The sequence below is a fragment of the Panthera pardus genome, unplaced genomic scaffold (assembly GCF_024362965.1).
Source record: "Panthera pardus isolate Hobbes unplaced genomic scaffold, ASM2436296v1 HiC_scaffold_1, whole genome shotgun sequence".
Lineage (NCBI taxonomy): Eukaryota > Metazoa > Chordata > Mammalia > Carnivora > Felidae > Panthera > Panthera pardus.
In genome coordinates this window covers 84,779,691-84,797,102 of record NW_026526654.1, presented here as the reverse complement: position 1 = coordinate 84,797,102, position 17,412 = coordinate 84,779,691, and the positions used below count along the sequence as shown (strand labels likewise).

Genomic DNA, 17,412 nt, shown 5'->3' with positions numbered 1-17,412 from the left:
GCCGTGAACAGAGAAAGTTCCAGAACCTCTGCCTTTGCCCGTATTTGTGAACGGAGGCTGTTGGAGTGGATGGAGTTATTCAAGAAGCACGTACAGAAAAAAGGAGTGTGTCGAATGTGACCTGGGGAGCTCCTGTGTTCAAAAGATACGCAGGAGAGGGTAGGCTCTCACTGTGAGACCGAGAAGGACAGTTGTGGGGGGAGGGGGGCACGAATGGCGTCCGGAAGCCGTGGTCCAAAAGAATGTCAGCAAAGAGGGGTGCTGAGAGCCAGGAAGTCATTAGTGATATAGGAGGTGGCAGCGGTGACACGGTAATGGGGACAGGAGCGGGATGGCCAGATCGTGAGAGGGTTTAACAGCGGGAGCCAGGAAGTATGTGGGGACGGTGTGTGGGGACAGCTCTCGGGCGTGGTGGTGGTAAAGGGTGGCTCCAGGAGGCCAGGGAAAGGGGGGACTTCTTTGTTTTTTAGTGCAAGGATTTGAGCATGTTGAGGAACCAAGGGGAGAGGGTGCTAGCTAGCACGAGATCCAGACAGACAGTGGGTACAGAGTGTCCATTGGCTTCCACTCTGGGATGTCATTACTGGTTTCACAGGAAGAGTCCCAGGGGAGCCTTACTGCCATGGACCAAGGATTGTACTCAGGTGGGGAGGCTGGTCGGGTTACGCGGTGCTTCTAAACCTTGGTTATGGAGAAGAGAGAAGGGCATTCGCTAGGGAGGCACGTCTGGTTCAAGGGGAGTTGTTTTTTGTTGTTTTTTTTTTAAACATTGACTTTATTTTCTTTTATTAACTTTTTTTTTTTTTTTTTTTTTTTTTTTTTTTTTTTTTAAGAACGCCTTTTTTTCTCTTCCATTTAAGACATGCTTTTCTTAGGACTGGTTGGGCCTTCTCAGGGTGGGGTGCTCTGGGCATGGCCGTGCCTTTTTCTAGGTCCTGGCGTCCCGTGAAGGTCGTATGGTCCGCGACAGTGCTGTCCTGTTTTGCTTTGAGTGGACGCTTTCTGCTGTCAGTGCTGTGCTGCTTACCTCAAGGTCAGTTTTGTTTGTTTTGTGTAAGAGCCTATCCTCCTGTCTTAGCAGATGTCCCTAGATTAGGATAATTTTTCCACACTCAGATTTCGGCCTTAATCTTTGGAGCCACCCTGTTCTGGTTCTTCTTCCCTGGATCTGTGCCTCTTCTCTTTGAGGTTAGCTCTTTTCTTCTCTTTTCTCCTGTTGATGCTCTGTTTTTTTTTTTTTTTTTTTTTTTTGTTTTGTTTTGTTTTTTTTGGGAGGGGGGTAGGTTTAAACATCCTGAATATCCCAGGGTGATTTCTCCTCTTTCAGGTCTAGTAGGAGCTTCTGAGCCTCAGCTCTGGGCTCAGCATCCGGGATGGCATTTTCCCTTGGGCCTGTTCTTAGGGGGCCCTCCGACCTCTGGGAGCAGTGGTCTTGTATTGATCTAAAGATGTCTTCTGCTGCATTGTATATTTTTGGACTTTTTCAGTGTTTTATTAACATTTCTCTTTAGTTTTTGCTTTATGGTTCTTTTCACATGATTGAATGCCTACTGTGGACCGTTCTGGTTATTGCTGATAACAGCATTAATTGGACAAAGCACCAGTCCTCAATACCTGGAGAGGGAAAACAGAGGTAAATTGTCTTGCAAACTAACTGTAAGCTCCTTGTGGGCAGGCACCAGACGGCATGGCGGCATGGCACGGTGCCTCGTCCACAGCCGGCTGTTAGTAGATGTGCTCCAGCTTTGTTAAGTTACCTCTTAAACACTGTGGCCACTTACAGACTGTTGTTTAGGTCATAACCTTACTGGCCAGTGGTAACACCCAGTGCCTCCTTGGCTTCAGCTGGCCATTTGCCCAAAGCCTTTGTGATCTTTGATCCTTGAATACTTCCTTTTACTAACGACTGAAAGCCATCTTGGATTAAAAAAAAATTTTTTTTTAATGTTTATTAATTTTTGAGTGACAGAGAGACGGAGTGTGAGCAGGGGAGGGGCAGAGAGAGGAGACACAGAATGTGAAGCAGGCTCCAGGCTCCGAGCTGTCAGCACAGGGCCCGACGCGGGGCCCGAACTCACAGACGGTGAGATCGTGACCTGAGCCGAAGTGGACACTTGACCGGCTGAGCCACCCAGGCGCCCCCATCTTGGATTTTTAAAGCTGTGCTCCAGTGCGTCCTGAAGATGTTATTACCCTGCTGCTGTGGTTCCTCTTGCGGAGTGCTGTCATCCGTGTTGTGCACACGGACAGCTCAGTGAAATTGTGATGCACATAAAAGTATGGATGTGATTGACCGAACGAAGAGCCCATGTGGCCATATTTTATCAGCTAAATGGAAGAAATGGTGTCTTCCTTGCACATGGCAGATACTCAACAAATATGTTTTCATTGACTGAACGTGTCATGGGTTTTGATTGAGGACCATAGGAAAAGCAGAACACTATCGCTACTTTCTAATTTTAAGAGTCCGGACTGAGTCGTTTTGCTCTACTCATGTTGCACTTTTGTTTTAAGCCCCCCGAAACACGTGCATGACACTCCCCCCTCCCCCCTCTTGTTTTGTCATGTAGTCCTGTGTTAGAGTTATTACCTAGGCACAGTTCGGCTCTGAATTTGACTTTGTAACTCCTTTCGGGGCCATATTCTGTGCAGTTTAGAATTAACACTTACCATGGATTTAAATTGCTCCCTGCGGTGCATGGAAGGAACACTGTCTAAACACTCAGGGAGTGAAGTATCTAGTCCAGTAGAGGGATGACATTAACCAGAAGAGTGGCAGGAAAGTGAGGGAGCAGTTTATGTTTGTGTTTGTATCATTCTGAGAGAGGCTGTTCACAGCTTACAACGAAGGGGAACTGACTTGCCTTCCGTCTCTTGAAAAGTAAGATTTTAATTTTGGCGGGAAGACTGTAGTTTTCCAATATAGGTTACATGCCCATTTTCAATAGAAACAGAAAAACACATTTTGTTTATAACCAAACCTATAGAGTTTGAAACATAACTTGGTTCTCGGTTTTCCATAGTACTTATCTCCTGTTTGTGTACATCTTTTAGAGTTAATTACCCGGTTTTTGATTTAAAAACCGAAATGCACAGAGACCCCTTAATTCCCCAATCACCTGTCTTCAGGTTTTAATTACACACTGCAAACAACATTGTTTCCAAAGTCTTTACTAAAATGTGGATTGTCCTTTGAGATATCCCAGGGAGGAAGATTATTAAAATGTTACTTCTTTTTGAAAGCTAGCGTTGTAAAATTGGAGGATTGCAAGGCCTATCAGTGATAATGAAGTTCATACCTGAGTTTGCCCGTTGTATTGCATGGATTAATTAAAAACTTCTTCCATTTCTGACATGTCCAGCATATTCCATACTACCTGTCCAAAAAAAAAAAAAAAATGTGCTAACAACAAAACCTCATGGTATCATTTGATAGAATTATAGAGGCATTAGGTATTACAGGGTCTAGAACAATTTTCGTTTTAAGCTACATCTATAGCTACTTATTGTTGCTAGACAGGAGTTTAGAAACGTGTGGTTTCATTTCTTAGGCTATTTGGTTTCTGATGATTGTCAAATTACATTTGAGATAAAACATATTGCCCTGCATTTTAGTATTCACCCAGCATGCCCTCTGGTTCTGGACCCTGATACAACTTAGACCAACTGTGTACAAGTGAATGTTACAAGTAGGGTTTTGTTGCAGTGTTTATGTTTTATCCAAATACATTTGTTCAGATTTTGTTGTTTGAGATGCTTATGATTTTATTGAATGCAAACAGTGGAGGCTTGTCCCTCGTCCCCCATTACATAAAGATTTAAATTAGCTTATAGGAAATACTCATAGTGATGAAGCTGAATATAAATAACGAGAATCAAAACCATGTGAAGATCATGAATGAAAACAATGAAACCTATTCTTTGAACAAGGGCCCAGCCTCCCAGGTGGGTGTTTTAGTTGTGGAGGGCTAGAATTTTACTCGTGCAAAGCGTCAGTGACTCAGCCCCAAAAGCATCTGTTGCTTAGTGTTTGTGTTCCTCATGGGGTCGTCTTCCACGGGACCCTTCTGGTAGGCCAGCTTTTTCCACCTGTGACTCAGCCTCCATTAGGAAGTAGGAACTTCCTCCTGCTCGGTTCAGCTGGTGGGCCGGGAGAGAGCCAAGTCCCGTGGAGGTTTTATGGGCCAGCACACATCACTTCTCATCCCCCTGGCTGAACTCCGACGCGGCCTCATTTAATGTGCTGAAGGCTAAAAACGTCGGCTGACTCTGAATCCCGTAGGCTGACTCTGAATCCCCGAGAAGAGAGGACGTAGATATTGGTGACATAACTAACCAGTCTGCAGACTGGGAACTTGGCCGAGCATCCTGGTGGTGAAAGGGGGAAGCATCGTTAGCTCTACCCTGCAGCTTTGACCATCTGTAGAAAACATACCAGTTTCCTTTCCTTAATACGTTCCCCAAACCCTCACTTGGGGTTCGTATTGGTTACACTGAGAGCCACAGTGACGGGTGTGCAGCCCATAGGACGTGGTTTTTCTGAAGCTGATTATATTCTGTTTTTTAGATGAAGGGAAAACACACCTTAATAACAGCGTTTCTGCAGAGGGTTAAACTCACATGGTTCATGTGCTTTCTGGTGGCAAGTGTGAATGCACTGCATCTCTGTCAAAACAGCCATTCAGGAATATAATGAGCCTCAAATGGATTTTTTGGTAAAAGGTGTATAGAAGCTGGTTTGAAGTTCTCTTTCCTGATTAGGTTGGAGTGCTGGTATTTTATGTTGTCAATTAGAGGTAGACTTTTTAGAGACCAAAAATGGAGAAATGATTGATTAATTCAAAGTCAGTGTACAGCATGCCAAGCGTGTTCCAGAACAGGGGTTGGTAAACAATAGCCTTCGGGCCCAGTCTGGACTTTTGCCTGATTTTGTAAAGAAAATTCTATTGGAGTAGAGGCCTGTCCATTCGTTTACATACTGTCTGTGGCTGCTTTTGTGCTATAAGGCAGAGGTGAGTAGTTGTGACAGGAACTGTCTAACCTGCAGAGTACAAAATATTTACTGGATGAGTCTTTAGAGCAAAAAATCCCGACCCCTCTTCTAGAGGGTAAGTGCCCTTTCTCAGATCCCGTTCGAGTGGGGGGGGGGGAAAGATAATAAATAAGCAGCATAAATACATGTAGTGATAATGGCCATGGAAAAAGTACAGGAGCAAGGGGACAGTGTATCGGGGACTGCCATTCTTGATAGTGTGGTCAAGGAAGTGGTCAGGGAAGGTGTCTCTGGGGTGACAGTTGACAGAGGCGTGATGAAGGTCAAGTGCACCAGTCCGGCAGATATTTTGGCCAAGAGCCTTATGGGAGGAGGAACAGCAGGTGCAAAGACCCTTGAGGTGGTAGGAGGGTAGTATGAGTAAGTGGGGTGTGTGTGTGCGTGTGTGTGTGTGTGTGTGTGTGTACGTGTGCAGTTACAGAGGTAATAAAGGACCAGATCATGTAGGGTCTGGTAGACTGTGGTGGCACTTTGGATTTTATTCTGAGTCAAATGGAAAGCCATTGCAAGTTTTTGAGCAGGGAAACGATACCATGTGGCTTAGATTTTAAAAGGGTCGCCAGCAGTGTCGTGTAGAGAATACATTGTAGGGGACAAGGTAGAAAGACAGTGTGTGCACCTGCTAGGCATTGCTAGATGCTGAGGGTGTCAGGATGAATCAGATGGCCCTTTCCTCCAGGGGCTGACGGTGTAACCGCTGAGAAAAACAAGTGAAAAGATCACTGTCGTGTGTAGCTGTAGGTGGGAAAGTGTAAGGTGCCGTGGGATTGGGCAGGAGGGGTGCTTGATCCAGAGTGGGAGACGACACCCGCCTGAGCAAACGGGAGGACGCTAATGAAGACTGATCGGAATAGGTGCCCGTTGCATACCTGAGCTCTGAGAGTTTTGGAAGAACCACGCGAACAGATCGTCAGAGATTCTGCCATCGAGCAGAGGTGGCGGTGGGTTTCAGATCCTAACGATTGTTCTCTGGAGCACTGTGGGAGAGTGATTCTAAGATTGCGTCGGGCCCCGATGGGATACGGTGCAGTGGGCGCTGAAGGGGCATGGATGATCTTTGCCAGAGAGCAGGACCAAGGTAATTTTGGTCCGGAAAAATTGTAGAAAAGTCTCCGTAATTTATCTGTGGAACGTATTGTAGAGCGTTGATAACCTTTCCCATGAGCCCGGCAGCATGAATGAGGTTGCAAAATATACCTCTGAGTAGTTAAACAAATTGATCTGCTGTCTGCAGTTACTGGATCTGACCCAATGAAACTTTGGAGGATGTCTGTAGCGATGGTTTTTATTTTTGAGAGAGGTGATATTATCCCATTTTGGATAATAATTAGCGGAAAAAATTGCTGCCATTTTTATTGGTGTAGTGAAGGTTATTCATCTTTTTATTTTCTTTAATAGAGTGTCTAGATCATCTGAAAATAATTTCAGTGATTATAAAAGAAATAGGGAGATGAAATGGATACATTCACAATCGTAGAGGGAGTTATTTTTTGTACTACCCTGGTATTGTAATGAACAGAATTTCGTAAGGATATAGAAGATTTGAACAACACAATATTTGAACAATAAACTCGCCTTGCATGTCTAGACATTGCCCCTAACAACTGCAGAATACACATTATTTACCAGTTCATGTGGATAAGCTGTCAGCTTATGGGATATTTCAGAGGATTGAGGTCAAACAGTACAGTATTCTCTGCGTTAAACTAAAATCAATAGCAAAAAGTAAAATCATTTCTAAATACCCACAAATTATGGAAGATCTTTAATTGCAATGAGAATTTTAAATATTGACAAAATATTTTGATCAGAATTAATATGAAAATACTTCATATCGAAATCTGGGGGATGCAGCTAAAGTTATACTTAGAGGAAAGTTTATAGCCATAAATACATGTTAGGAAAGAAGACTGAAAAACATTCAGTGATCTGTACATCCATCTCACGGAGTTAGGAACAAAACAGCAAACTAAACACGGAGGAAGTACAGTTGACCCTTACCGTGGGGGTTAAGGATGCTGACCCCTGGGCAAAGATTCACATGTAATTTTCGGGTATGGATTTTAAGTCAAGGTCTGAAAACCTTTCCCTGCACCCATGTTACAGAAGGCTTCACCAATAATTTCCTTAAGAAGTTAGGTAGCTTTCAGCTCTTACATTTTGATTTCTGCTGCACTTGGAGTTTATTCTGGTGTGTGATATTATGAATGGGTCTCATCTTATCTTCCACGTGGCTATTCACTTGCCCCAACATTGATGAAGCCCATCTTCGCGCAAGTCATTTGAGATGCCACCATTGTTATATATTACTAGGTTTCCGTATATAGGTTGGGTCTGTTTTTGCATTCTCTGTTTCATTTCCCTGGTCTGTCTGCCTCTTTGAGTGCTACCACCACAATTTTAATCATGGAACTTTGTTCTTGTATCTGGTAGGGCTACTTCTCCCTCGTTCCAGTTCAGTGTTAACTGAGCGTCAACTTGTCTAGCTCCATAAAGAAGCTTCCGAGGAATTTTTATTGCAGTTGTGTTATATTTGTAAATTAGTTTAGGGAGAACCAACTGCCAATCTACTGAAGTTGCGATATCTCATCCATGAATGGTGGATGCGGAAGTCTCACAGGGTGTGCCTTTTCAGGAGTGTGAGTCTGTAGATTTCTTCATGGAAGTTTTGAACATTTCTTGTTAAGTGTGCGTTCTTTTCTCTTGCTGTTACAAATGGGGTTTTCTCTTCCATTACATATCCTGACTGGTTATCGGTTGTGGACACGAAGGCTATTGTTTTTTTGTTTGTTAATTTTATATCCTGCTGCCTTGCGGAATTCCCTTTCTTGAGTTATTTTTTATCACTGATTCTTTTGATTTTCCAGGTTTACTGTCATGCGATCAGCTAGTAGAGAGTTTTATTTCTCCTTTTTCACTGTTTGTGTTTTTAGTTGTTTTCTCTTGGTGAATGCCTCCAGATTAATTAATGCTTACAGTGTTAAATAGTAGACAACGTATTGGGCATCCTTGCTTGGTTCTTGGCCTTAAGTGGGCATGCCTCTAGTTTTGACCCAGTAAGATGTTGGCACCCCCGCTCTCTTGTGTGCGTGCTCTCTTGTGGGTGTACTCTCTTGTGTGGGTACTCCTACACACATACTCTCTCTATATGTATCGGTAAAGTCATGTTAAGATTCCTATTTATTCAAGAGATGGTTTTCCAGAATTAGGAATGGATACTGAATTTTGTCAAGGGTTTTTTTCAGGCCTTTTTGGAGGTTATTATGTATTTTTTCTCATTAGATTTATTAGTATGGTGAGTTGTTATTATTCAATTTGCTAATACTGAATAACAATAATAATAATACTGGTGTTGTTTTTTTTTTTATTCCTTTAAGTTTATTCATTTATTTTTGAGAGAGAGAGAGAGTATGTATGTGTGTGAGCAGGGAAGGGGCAGAGAAAGAAGGAGGGAGAGAATCCCAAGCAGGCCTCACACTGTCAGTGTAGACCCTTGACATGGGGCCTGATCCCACAAACCATGAAATCATGACCTGAGCTGAAATCAAGAGTTGGACGCTTAACTGACTGAGTCACCTAGGTGCCCTGGGTTTTTTTTTCTTTAATATTTTATTTCATATGTCTGCATCGGTGTTCCTAAGTGCTATTCGTTTGTAAAGGTGTTCTTTTTTTTTTTTTTTACTATCTTAATTGGGTTCAGGTATTAACGTTACAGTTTTTTATGTTATACTTGATTCATAAAAAGAATTTGGAAGTTACTCTTTATTTTTCATGTTTTAAAACAATTTAATATTGGAACTGTCTGTTTTTTAAGGGTTTGGTAGATTTCCTCTGGGCTCTCTGGTTTGGTCCTCTTTCAGTAAGGTAGTTCTTTGGTAACTTTTTCTGATTCTTCTAGGGAAGTTAGTTGGTTTAAGCATTGTCTCTGCTGGGGTCCGTTTTGATACGCTGTATTTCCTAAGAAATTATCTATTTCATCTAGGTTTTTAAATGTGTTTGCATGCAAGGGGGCAGGGTACTCTTTTATGATTTATAGATTTTATCTTTTTTGTATTCGTATATTCGCTTCTTTTTTTCCTTTGCTGAAATTAGTGTATGCTTTGTTTTGTTATTTCAGCTGTACAGGTCTGTGGCATTACGTCCTTTAAGTGCAACCATGAGCACCATTCAGCTCTAGAGCTGCTTCACCTTCCCATAATCCAAATTCTGTGCTGGTTGAATATTCACCCCCCGTTCTTCCCTTCCCCCAGCTCCTGGCAACCACCGTTCTCCTTTCTGTCTATGAATCTGATGACTCTAGGTCCCTCATATACGTGAACTCAGTTTTTTTTTTTTTTAAAGAATGAGAATTTTTATTAAGTTAATTTCTGCTTTTGTATCTTTACAGTTACCATCTTTAAAAAAATGTATTTATTTTAAAGTAATCTCTAGACCTAACATGGGGCTCGAATCATGACCCTGATCTTAAGAGTTGTAAGCTCCACCAACTGAGTGAGGGGCCTTCTTTGTACTCCTTTTGGTTTACCTTGTTCTCCTTTTTAGCTTTTTGAGTTAGGAATGGAATTCATTCATTTTCTGCTCTTAAAAAATTGACATAGGTGGTTAAGGCTCTGGATTTGTTTCTGATTAGTACTTTAAATTCTTCCATGGAGTCTGATATGTAATATTTTCATTATCATTATTTTTTAGGAATTCTGTGACTTGTTTGTATATTCTCTTTCTTCCAAGAGTTGTTTAAGGTTTTCGGTGGGAAGGCTTTAAAAAAATAATTTCTAGCTTTTCTCTGATTTTTAAGAAAAAAATGTTAATTTTATTGATACTGATAAAAATCACATCAGAAGTGTGGAGCTTGGTGCATTTTCACAAAATGTATTCCATCACCCATGAAACTAGCACCTAGAACATTCCAGTGTCTCCTTTGAGTCATGACCACCCTGCTCTCCAAGGGCATCCCCTATGCTGACTTCTAAACTGATGAGTTTTGCCTGGTTTTGAATTTTGATCATTATAAATGGTTTTGTATTTAGATCTTTTGTTCACCAATTTTTAAAAATTCGTCCATGTTGTTGCAAGTACTCTTGGGTCATTTATTCTTCTTGCTGTGTGTGATTCCATTGTGTGTACCATAATTCATTTATGTTTCTCTTCTTGTACCATTTTACATTGTTTCCAGTCTTTCAGTTTTCTTTGCAATTTTGATCACTGGTTATTGTTGGTAATATTGCTGTTTCATGATTACGTTCATGATTTATTTGTGCCTTATCCTGGGATTAATGTTTTGTGTTTGTTCAAAGGAGGTATATTCTCTATTCTTAGAGCATGGCGTTCATATATGTCCAAAAAAACCCTTCTTTATTGGTTATGTTGTTTAGATCATTTACTTTTTTTTTTTTTAATGTTTATTTTTGAGACAGAGACAGAGCATGAACGGGGGAGGGTCAGAGAGAGAGGGAGACACAGAATCTAAAACAGGCTCCAGACTCTGAGCTGTCAGCACAGAGCCCGACGCGGGGCTCGAACTCACGGACCGCGAGATCATGACCTGAGCCGAAGTCGGATGCTCAACCGACTGAGCCACCCAAGCGCCCCTAGATCATTTATTTTTAGTCTTTGTTTATTTTCCTTCCTGATCTGTTTTGGGTACTGAGTAGTGCGTGTCTCTTATTTATAGAGATTGTATTTTTTCTTGGATTGGTTATAGTTTCTGTTATTTGATTCATAGATATTAATACTTTTTTTGCATTGTGAAATAATAGCTTTTAGCATTCATCCGCTTGAATACTTTTTGTCTTAACTTTTATCTTGTCTGGTATGATTGCCACCTAATTGCTTCCATTTGCCTGATAAGTTTTTGTGCATCGCTTTATTTTTAGCCTTTTTGAATCTTGCATCTTAAATCTGTCTTCTCGTTACTACGGTACAGGGTTGGCCTTTGCTCTCTGAGGAAGTTTGAAAATCTTTTAAGTAGGCAAGTTTAGTTCATTCACATGAATTGTTATAACTGAGATACTTGTTTTCAGCTCTGTTGTTATCTATGATACAGTTACCGTGTGTATCGAACTTACTGTGTTCACTCATGTGTATTTTCCTTGAGCTTGATAAAGACAACTTCATATCTAGGAAGGAATAAATTTTTGTTCTAGCGGTTACTTTTCAATTATGTACCTGTATAGTACACCCTCCCCCTTTTTAACCATTTTAACCCATTTTACTCTCTTGTATGTCACCTTGACATGGCTTTTTTTGATTCTCACCTGTTACCAATACAGTAGTGATTTTATTGTTTTTTTCTTTCTCTTTTACCTCCCCATTTTACTTACTTACTTAACTTATTTATAGTGTATGCGCTCGCTCGCAAGCCGGGGAGGGGCAGAGGGAGAGAGAGAATCTTAAGAAGCTCCATGGTCAGTGTGGAGCCCTACTTGGGGCTCGATCTCATGACTGAGATCACGATCTGAGCCGAAACCAAGAGTCAAGACGCTTAACCGAGTGAGCCACGCAGGGGCCCCTTCCCATTATTTTTGTTGCAATTTTCTGCTTTGTCACAATGTAGGTTTATATACTTTATCCGTGACCCTAGTCTCGTTTTTAGTTTTAGTTCTGCTGTTGAATACACAGACTGGGCACTTCTTCATCAGTCCTCTTCAGTCATCCTGTGACCGGTGGGAGATTCTGCATTGTGTGAACGGAGGTCTCAGTTCTTGGCTTCCCCAGGAGAAGATTTATGTGCGGATCCACACTTGCTCTGGACTAAAGGTGGCTGGACGGAAAGTAGCAAGCACGGAGCAGTTTATTAAGGACAGTACATCCTCAAGGTGGGAGAGTGGGCAGGCCCAGAAGTGGCAGCTGCCGGGGTTAGAGGGGACATTTCTTTCTGTGTTTGCATAGGTCATGGGTCACAGCTAGGGCCATCTCCCACTGAGGGCTGAGGTTGCTTCCAGTCATCTACGGGACTACTCCCACAGGTTAGGAAGGGGAGCTTTTGGCCCTATACACACACGGTTCTTGCCAGAACTGTCATGGCCATCTCCCCCAGGGAGTGGGGGTTGAAACCACAGTGTAAATATATTAAAATGAATCTACAGGTTACCCTGGGACAGAGGTTGAAGAGGAGAGCCATGTTCTACACCTGTGGCTCTTGGTCTATCAGCCCTGTGTGTTGGAAGCCACAAAGTAAGGGGGAACCTGGGTGGCTCAGTCGGTTGAGCCTGACTCCAGCTCAGGTAATGATCTCAGGGTTCGTGAGTTCGAGTCCCACATGAGGCTCACGGCTGTCAGCTCAGGGCCAGCTTCACATCCTGTTTCCCTCTCTCTGCCCCTACCCCACTCATATCCTCTCTCTCTCTCTCTCTCTCTCTCTCTCTCTCAAAAACGAATACACATTAAAAAAAAAAGCCACAAAGTCAGGATGTTGTGCCCTCAGGCTTCTTATGTGTCTCCTGTGTATCACTGCCTTTGCCTCTTACTCATGTCTGACTGCCTGTTCCATTCCTTGGTTAGATGGAGTTCAGTGTCTAGTGCATCCATTGAATATAATGGATTAACTTCTCTCCCGTGCATGTAGAAGTGTGTTAGTTTTGTGTCTTTGGGAGAACTGAGAAGATAGTCATGCCGATCATTCTGTGTCTTTGATTCAGATGATGAGCCTGAGTTGAGAAGGGTGATTGGAATCCTTAGGATGCGTGCCTGTGTAAGCATTTTTTGAGTTCTTGCTTGTTTGAGTATTTTTCATGGTCCCGATAGTTGAAGGACAGCTTGGCTGGGTATAAAAACGTATGTTTCACTAAGTTTTCAGGCTGACGCAGGGCTCCATCTCACAACCGTGAGATCATGACCTGAGCCAAAATCAAGAGTCGGATGCTTAACCAACTGAGCCACCCAGGTGCCATCCCTCTTTTAGTATTTTAAATATCTTTTCCCAGAGTCTTGACTCTTTGTACCCTGGAATACTTGTGTCTTCAGTTACATGATGTTTGACTTTCTTTGCCTGTTTTCTGTTTCATTCACTGTCTGCATACTCATTTCTTTATCTTTTTCTTTTGGTTGTTTTCTCACTTTTTCTTAATGCCTTTTATTAAATTTTCATTTGAAGTTAATTTCCTTTGGGCACCTTTTCATTTAATCTTCTGCAACAGGATTTTTTTCTTCTATTTCTTTCCCAATTAAGTTCAGCTTGCTTTTGTTTCAGTTTCTTTTTCAGTCCATTTTCATTGTCAGCTTCTGTACTAGATTCACATGTGCTTGTTTGAGGGTACTCAGTTCGGTTTTGAGTGTCATACTAGAGTTTTCTTTGGTTTCACAGATGCTTTGGGGGAGAAGTTTTGTTAGTGAAATGCTTTGATTTACATTTTCTGTTTTCCTCTAGCAGTTTTGTGTGGGTATGGACTTCATTTACGTTTTTGAATCCCTGTTTATTTTGTGAGTAGGTTTCTTGGTTGGAGAGCACTCTTTCCAGTTGTTCCCTAAATTCTTTTAATGATGTCAGTTTTGGTGGGCGGGTGGCTTGTCTTATTTTTGCTTTCATTTCTGCATTTTCTTAATTTTCCTCTTCTTTCTTTCTTTCCCCTTTCTGCCATGTCTCCAAGACGTGCCAGTCTCTCTAAATAACTGACCCTTCTTCACAAACGTTGCTTCTCCAAGGCTGCGACTTCTAGTTCCACTCACTTTCAAGCCCCTCTCTTGTAGCCAGTTCTGTGAACTACCAAGTCTTGATCTGTGTTCAGTGACGTAGCACTTTTTCTCCCCCCAGGGGGTTGAGGGTCATTTAAGTCTTCCACATGTCTCTACTCTGTTTTATATAACCTTTCATCTCTCCAGCCTTGTTCTCTCCAGCCATAGGCTTTCAGTGGTGTAGGGTGGAAGCTCTGTTGGAATGCAGTTTATTTATTTACAGCTTATTTGAAGGCTGTTGTATTCTGCTTCCTATTCCGGCACGAAGGCATGGGTCATATGTGGATATTTTTGCTCTTCTTATAGATGTTTCGGGAAGAGGATGTATGGGGAGATTTGGAATCAGGGTGGCCAAACTCTTGCAAGCCTGGAAGTCCTGCCAGAGAAGCATAGTCTTAACATCAAATATTGTCAAGGAATAAATTATAGGACAGTCTCATTCATGGACATACTTGCAAAAATCCTTAAGCATAACAATGAGATCTACCAGTGTAAAAGGGTAATATGAGCATTTTGTATTTATTCTAGAATGCGAGGTTGGCTTAATACTCAAAATCAAATGTATCTCATCATATTAATGAAGGAGAAAAACTAGTATAATCATTATGAGATGCAGAAAGCACTCAAATTTAATATTTGTTCATGTTGAAAAACTGTTAAGCAAGCTAGGAAAGAATGATCTCAGGAAGAGTATCTACAAGGAAACTTACAGCAAATGTCATATTAATGGTGTTCAGTGATGAAATGCTTATCTTCGGAAATTGGGAATGAAATAAGAATGCTTGTCCTTACCACATTTATTCACCATTATGCTGTAGGTTATGGCCAATGCAGTAAGAAAAGAAAAGTAAAAGGATACGAATTAGAAGAAAAAAAAAATTGAATGTATGTAGGTAGTACGATTGGTTTGTGTAGTATTGTATATAGAAACATCCAAGAGAATCTACACGTAAGTTATTAGACTTTAGAAGTGTATTTAGCATGGTTGTTGAATTCTCTATAGCAACTGGAAAATGAAATTAACAAAGACGTTGTTCTGGCATTAAAGGTCCCAATATATAGGAGTAGAAGTAGCAAGAAATTTATAATACCATTGTGCAGGAAACTATAAAATATTTAGAGAATTTAAGGGAAAGGTAAGGAAAAGGGGACTATATCATGTTCATGAAATGAAAGCCTTAATATTATGGAGATGTCAGTCCTCTCTAAATCAATACATGGATTCTGTTCAACCTTAGACCATAGCCTGAAAAATTTGGGGAGGAATGGAAATTGACTATTTGTGTCTAAAATTTATGTGGAAAAATAGAGGGCCACGAGTTTCAAGACATTCTTGAAGAACAACAAATCCCTGGGCTTATCAGATACGTAGAGTTATTATAAAGCTATAGGATTCAAGCAGCGTGGTATTAATGCGTGTAAGCGTAGGCAAACACGATTAATGAAGTGGAGTAGAAAGCCCTAAAGCAGGCCCAGGCATTTATAGATGTCTGATTATGTTAAGTGCAAAACAGTCTGGAAAGAATGTTTTTTTTTTGATAAAAATTGTTGTGTGATTGTTAAGATGGCTGTCCCTAATTGACATTTGACCCCTATCCTGTATCATACTCAGAGATCAATTCCACACAGACTACAGGTCTACAGGTAAAAAATAATATAGAAAATCCTCATGGCCTGTGAGCAGGAGAACCTTTCTTAAACAGGACACAGAAGGCCCTGACTATAAATAAACAGATGCTAAGTTGAACTGAGTATTAAGAACTTCTGTTTATTAAAGTGTACCATTGAGATTCAAAAAGTAGTCCATAGGCTGAAAAAGAATGTTTGAATCACATGTAAACTGACATGTCTCCTACCTCGAAAATTTGAAGAGCTGGCAGAGATCAGTAAGAGAGCCAGATAACCTAACAGATCAATGGGCAAGAGACTTGAACTTGCACTTTTCCAGAAGATGTACAAATAGCCAATGAAGACACGAAAAGAAGTTTAAACTCAGTAGTCGGGAAGTGCAGAATAAATAATACTGAGATATCGCCACAGTCTTCAGATGGGCTAACGTTGAAAAGACCGGCAGTCTGTAGCGTGGAGCCACCGAAATGCATATCCCAGCTGATGGGAGTGGAAATTGGTACATACGCGTTGAAGAGCTGTTGGGGGTTGTACCGAAGTCGGAGGTCCACATTCCTCGTGAACCAGTATCTGTCTTCTACATATACGCTCCATAGCTATGCGTGCACGATTGCACCAAGATACGTGTACGGTGGTGTGCATAGAAGCATTATTTGTAATACCCCATTTGGATACATCCCACGTGTTCGTCAGTAGCACAACGGTTATGTAAAGTGTGGTGGATTCATCCACCACCCAGTGATAGAAGTGAAAAAGTTGAAGCCGTGTGCGACAGCAGTAATAATCTCATAAATTTGACGTTGAGTGAAAAGATGCTAGACAGCAGAATCCAAACTGTATGCTTTTGCTAAATACGGTTTTAAAGGGGTGTCAGGAACAGGGGAGGTGATTATCTTTGGGGAAGAAGAAGGGATTCCAAGTGAGAGAGGCACGATGGGTACTTCTGAGGGTGCTGGCATTGTCTTATTTCATGATCTTGATGGTGGTTCCCTGGATTTGTCCACTTTGCGTTAATCCTTCAAGCTGCAATTTCTTTAATAGCTAGATTTATTCTATATACGTCACGTTTACACTGGTGTTCGGATATAGATTTCCTTCACAGCTCGTGTTCGGTTTTGATTCAGTTCACTTATAAGTGTTAATCTTTTCATCGAAAACCAATGTGGGTTTTGAGCCAGCTCTCTCCCCCTCCCCCTGTCTATTTTTTCTAGCGGAAGTCCTGCCTCTCTGACAGCTGCAGACCTCATTAGTCCTCCTTGCTTCTATACTCTCGACCAGCAGTTTTCTCAGTGTAGAATGGGACCTCGGGGAGTCTCCAGCACCTTTTTAGGGGTCATTGAGGTCGCACTTATTTTCAAAATTAGGCTAAAATATAATTTGCCCTTTTTACTCTCATTATTTCAGAGCATACAATAGGGTTTTTCAGAGGCTGCATGAACAGAGCTAACAGTTACTTGAAAAGACTATTAAAAACTCCTCTTTCCAACTAGATATCTGTGTAAGACTGAATTGTCTCCACACACTGCAGCCAAAACAACGTGTTACAGTGGAATGAATTCAGAAAGCAGATACGAAAATCCAGCTGCCTTCTTTTAAGCCAGATGTTAAAGAAACTCGTAAAAATACAATGGTGCCAATGGTTTTTTGTTTTGAGAAATACAGTTATTTTTTAAGATACGTTTGTTCACACATAATGAATTTATTTTGTCCTTTTCAGTGCTTTTTTTTTTTTTTTTTTTTTGAGAGAGAGAGAGAGAGAGAGAGAGAGAGAAAGAGAGAGTGAGCGCATGTGTGTGAGCCAGGGAGGGGCAGAGAGAGAGAGAGAGAGAGAGAGAGAGAGAGAGAGAGAAAATCTTAAGCAGGCTTCATGCCCAGCATGGAGCCCAGTGTGAGGTTCTGTTTCATGACTGTGAGATCTTGCTTGACTTGAGCTGAAATCAAGAGTTGGGCGCTTAATTGACTGAGCCACCTAGGCACCCCAGCGTTTTATTTAAAACATTTTTCTCATAATTTCTAATATGGTAAATGTTGATACATACAACTCATGAACAATCACAGTT

At 41.4% G+C, this 17,412-nt stretch overlaps 1 protein-coding gene across 4 annotated transcripts in view; it reads left to right on the top strand.

Moving 5' to 3' along the window:
- The window catches only part of WASF3 (WASP family member 3), a 134,707-nt gene that overhangs the window by 4,685 nt on the left and 112,610 nt on the right, over window positions 1-17,412 (top strand). The window contains exon 1 of one of the 4 annotated variants that reach the window (XM_053900709.1): window positions 12,719-12,743. The exons of the other annotated variants lie outside the window; for them this stretch is intronic. The gene's annotated coding sequence lies outside the window, so the exon portion shown is untranslated. Of the gene's footprint in view, window positions 1-12,718; window positions 12,744-17,412 lie in introns of those variants that run through there. 4 annotated transcript variants of the gene reach the window in all.